This window comes from Schistocerca piceifrons, chromosome 6 (genome assembly GCF_021461385.2).
Source record: "Schistocerca piceifrons isolate TAMUIC-IGC-003096 chromosome 6, iqSchPice1.1, whole genome shotgun sequence".
Classification (NCBI taxonomy): domain Eukaryota; kingdom Metazoa; phylum Arthropoda; class Insecta; order Orthoptera; family Acrididae; genus Schistocerca; species Schistocerca piceifrons.
The window spans coordinates 429,889,582-429,895,156 of record NC_060143.1 but is presented as its reverse complement, the minus strand read 5'-3'; positions in this window follow the sequence as shown (position 1 = coordinate 429,895,156).

The following is a 5,575-nucleotide window of genomic DNA, read 5'->3' as shown; positions in this document are numbered from 1 at the left end:
GGGAAAAGTTCTGGACGGCCGAGAACGAGTGATGAAAATGTAGCACGCATCCAGCAAGCATTTGTTCGCAGCCCAGGAAAATCGACTCGCAGAGCTAGCAGAGAGCTGCAAATTCCACAATCAACTGTATGAAGAGTCCTACGAAAAAGGTTAGTTATGAAACCTTATCCCGAGGCGATGGATCGGCCGCCAGGCAGCCCGTGACAGAGCACTTCATCACTGGCCTCCAAGAAGCCCTGATCTTACCCCCTGCGATTTTTTCTTATGGGGGTATGTTAAGGATATGGTGTTTCGGCCACCTCTCCCAGTCACCGAGAAATAACAGCAGCTATCCAAACTGTTACGCCTGATATGCTACAGAGAGTGTGGAACGAGTTGGAGTATCGGGTTGATATTGCTCGTGTGTCTGGAGGGGGCCATATTGAACATCTCTGAACTTGTTTTTGAGTGAAAAAAACCTTTTTAAATACTCTTTGTAATGATGTATAACAGAAGGTTATATTATGTTTCTTTCATTAAATACACATTTTTAAAGTTGTGGTATACTTTTCGAATCACCCTGTATTACTGCCTCTAGTTCTACACGGATGTATCGCTTCACGGTGGCCAATTAATCCCTTTCGTACCAAACTTATTTCCTAAAACTACTGTAGTGATGAGAAATGACAATATAAAACGGAAACTTCAATTTATTTTTACTGATGAGAACATGAGGCCATTAAGAAAAACGATACTTATTAAAGTTGATCACCTTATGGTGAATATTGTTTTCAGACAAAGTTTAAATTGAAGTCAACATGTATTTTGTGGCTATTTTATTCATACGTTAAACATACAAACAGTACACGTCAATGAATACTACCTATCTTACTTTCTACTGAAGCATCAGTGTCTGGTACCACTTCTTGAGCATTGTTAATTCAAAGATAGACTTTTAAAGTGAAGTCTATTTGTGAGCTTCTGTGGGTAGATTTCGTTTTCTTTGTTAGGAAAAAAAGGACTAGCACAAATATGTGGGTCTAGTCATCGATGTAATGTGACCTGCAAACTTCTCAAGTTGTGCAAATTTGTTGAGAAAAAATTTTATATCTACGAGACTTATTTCATCATGAAACGTATCATTCTACTGGGTGTCACATCGTAGATCTAGAAGTTCTAACTGTAGCTAGGCGTCTTGCCTTGACGTGTTATAAATTGATACTCGTGTGTCCGACGTTCGCTTTGAAGTTCCCAGTGCCGTTTTTAATGGATTTTGAAAGAGCTACTCTCCACTTTGAACGTGCGCCATTAAGTAAATACGGTTGCGTTTAAAACTGGTGAACTAAATGTACTGTCATTCCTTTGAAATTGCGCACAGTTTGCATTTCACCTACGCTAAATAGTGACGTCTGACCGTCCCATTTTACCGCAAAGGCTCACAACTAGGACAACGCGCTCGCCTAGCCACCTCGTGTACAGGGGTGCTATGCTGTATCTTCTGCCAATTTGCCGATCGGTTAGGTACGCAAGCGTACCAAACGGTCTTGTTTTCGGAGAGCCTCAACATTATTCCGTAAGCATTACGGAAGCGATGCCGAACGGTCCTAGCGAACTGAAACGCTGTTGTCAGTTATCTTCGCTCCAGCCAATCAAAAGCAGAATGAGATTTTCACTCTGCAGCGGAGTGTGCGCTGATATGAAGCTTCCTGGCAGATTAAAACTGTGTGCCCGACCGAGACTCGAACTCGGGACGTTTGCCTTTCGCGGGCAAGTGCTCTACCATCTGAGCTACCGAAGCACGACTCACGCTCGGTACTAACAGCTTTACTTCTGCCAGTACCTCGTCTCCTACCTTCCAAACTTTACAGAAGCTCTCCTGCGTTAGGTTCGTAGGAGAGCTTCTGTAAAGTTTGGAAGGTAGGAGACGAGGTACTGGCAGAAGTAAAGCTGTTAGTACCGAGCGTGAGTCGTGCTTCGGTAGCTCAGATGGTAGAGCACTTGCCCGCGAAAGGCAAACGTCCCGAGTTCGAGTCTCGGTCGGGCGCACAGTTTTAATCTACCAGGAAGTTTCAATCAAAAGCAATCTGACTTAGATCCGCGCATGCGCACTGCAGCGCCACAGCAGCAGGAACCTGAAGCGGATAGCAGCCAACACAGGCATGCTATTCTTCACAGTACCAAAAATTGTGATTAGAGTACGTAATACTGTTCAATTTTGCTGATCACGTGCTTCCATGAATGCATGATAACAATAGAATATTGATTGTGTTCTGGAAACTGTCATAAATGTCACATTGTCATTTTATTCTCATTCACATCGATGTCTTATTTTGCATTTTACGTTTCGAAATATGAATTATGAATGCAGTGTAGTACCACATTGTACGAATAAGGCGTACATGTACATAAACACCCGAAAAATTCTTAATTTTTTCTGTTTTGCGTCGTTCCTTAGTTGCTTCAAAATTCATAGAGGTACATTCCATCTATCCAACTAATTGAAGGGAATTTGTTTATTGCCATACGCGTTTCACATCTTTTATTCGTGAAGATGCTTCACAAATAACTGAAACTCATATGGCAATAAACAAACTGCCTTCAATTAGTTGCATAGACGGAACAAATCTCCACGAACTCGAAAAATTGTTTAAGAGAGTATCTAAGAAAAAGAATATGCATAGAATGTAGGTTGTAACTCGGTTCTAGAGAGCCAAATGATGTAGCCTACTTCCCTACGATACATACATTTGATTCATAAAAACAAAATTAAGGCAGCGCGTGGCGAGTGCAGCTATTGAAGTTCGTTGTAGTTTATAACGTGCATCTGATGAATCAAAAGGTTTCATATATGATGGTATAGTCAAAAAACATTGTCGCGGGAATCTTTAATCTCCGTCTGCTGTTGTTCAGGATTCGATCGCAGGTAAATACTTGCTACAAGCTAAAATATAAAGACGATTGCTGCTAGTTTCATTCGCTGTAATTTAGGTTTCTGTCTGACCACACACTCTGAAATCGCTACGTATTCAGAAAAAATGAATTATTTGTGACAAGAAAAAGTATAAATGTCACTGTCAGTTGTTTCACGCACAGAAAATTAATCTTTCAATTCTTAAACATGTGGAAGTCACGAAATCGAAGATTCTCATCACTGAGAAAGTACGCTCTTACGCGTAAATAACAACGAATATATCAGAAAAATGCCTAAGTTTGACGAGTAACGAAGTCTCCGAATATGTTACAAACACGAAGAGGAAAAAAAATATTTTGGCATGCAGTGGTATGCGAACCTACGGCAGTTTTTCTGATTTCATCTTGTTCGTAATTTTTCGTTGGATATGTTCGGAGCAGACGTCCCATGACACCTGTTAGTCCCTCGTTGATCCGTTCACTCAGTTTTTTTTATTACAAAGGGCAGCCAACCCTCTGACCTAACACGCTGAGCTACCGTGCCGTCTTGGAAGTTCGTTGCCATACCCACTGCACTATTATTACTGGCATGCCTTTAGCGCTTTGTGCATAATTCCAGGCTGATTTCATTGCCGAATGATACTGGCGTACACCGTAAATGCGTGATATTTTGGAAGGTTTCCTCTATCAGGCTTCACAAAATTCCTTTGCATTGTTACTTAAATGTTTTAAACGCGTTTCGATAGTTAATAAGTAAACCATTTGCGGAAAAAAGTACGCGAAGTCACTAGTAATTTAAGCTAACATTCGTGATACACGTAAGCAGAGCCGCCCTTTGGAAGTTTAATGATCTTTTAATCTTTTAATTTAACGATCTTTTAAACTTTTGATTACGTAAAATTAACAGGTATTTTGTGACAATATTGACCGAAACTGTTTGTTATGGTAATTCACGGTAACAATAATATAAACCATATTTCTAACAAAGGAAAATAGTCTATGATAAACTCACTTTCCACCTGGATGCATCCTGGTGCCTCCAGTAACATGATCACTAAATCCGATAACTAAATCAGAGTTTAAAATAAGTCTAGGTGTAAATAAATCACATTGAACCGGAGAGCCGTACTGAAATCCAAAACCTCCCAGTACAGAAGAATCGATCGGTAACAGGTCTCAGCAACTTACAGAATAGTAACTTCAGATAAAGAGCTGAAAATGAGTCATTACTGAGGCTAACCTGCTGCACTGATCGGTATGAACGATACAGAATAGGGCCCCAGGCCTGATGTACACTGTCAAAGCAACTGACACTAATTGTCTGGCGAGATGCTTGAATTTGCACGAAGACCTGATTCGTTGGCTCAATGATAATTAATGGAAATGGCGCAATTTATCTAACTTTTCTTAAGTTACTTCTCAGCACAACGTATCCTGAAACAGTTACAAACTTGGGAGACATTATCTGACCACCCTGTGTATATTACATATCTCTTAACGACCTCAACCAAGAAATTATTGATATTGCAGCTGATACAGAAGGGTTCCGAAAACCTTTCTGTGTACCATCTGTGAATAGTACAAGAAGATGGAAAACTAATGCTGTACACTATGTACTCTTCGCTCTGACACTATATAATGCTTTGCAAAGTACTGTTGTAACCGGCGATTAGCTGGTCTATCAACATCTTCCATATTTCCATTACTGCTGCTATGGAAATATCTCGGGAAGTTGCCTCTTGCGAGCTCAAACTTATGTTCAGTATCTCAGTTAATACAGTCCTTTGTTTCAGCCTAGCAAAGTGGCGTACCTGTTGAACACTGGGCTCTTCTTCAGAAATGATGTGCCACATAAGTAAAAAGGGTGTTGTTGTGGTCTTCAGTCCTGAAACTGGTTCGATGCAGCTCTCCATGCTACTCTATCCTGTGCAAACTTCTTCGTCTCCCACTACTTACTGAAACTTACATCCTTCTGAATCTGCTTAGTGTATTCATCTCTTGGTCTCCCTCTACGATTTTTACCTTCCATGCTGCTCTCCAATACTAAATTTGTGATCCCTTGATGCCTCAGAACATGTCCTACCAACCGGTCCCTTCTTCTAGTAAAGTTGTGCCACAAACTCCTTTTCTCCCCAATTCTATTCAATACCTCCTCATTAGTTATGTGATCTACCCATCTAATCTTCAGTATTCTTCTGTAGCACCACTTTTCGAAAGCTTCTATTCTCTTCTTGTGCAAACTATTTAGCGTCCATGTTTCACTTCTATACATGGCTACACTCCATACAAATACTTTCAGAAACGACTTCCTGACACTTAAATCTATACTCGATGTTAGCAAATTTCTCTTCTTAAGAAACGCTTTCCTTGCCATGGCCAGTCTCCATTTTATATCCTCTCTATTTCGACCATCATCAGTTATTTTGCTCCCCAAATAGCAAAACTCCTTTACTACTTAGTTAAAATACTGAAGTAATTTTCAGGAGGAGAATTTCAAACAATTATAAAGCCAGATTTTCCGGGGTTTTGTCTACTCCCTTGAGATGAATATATGGATGGTTTCTTACATAAGTTCCCATCCGTATTCTTCAATATCATTTACCAACGAAAGTAACGAGGAATCCCTCGGATCTCCTTTCCCAACAGGTACTTTAAAACTTAATCTTTCTTTAAATATTGATTGCAG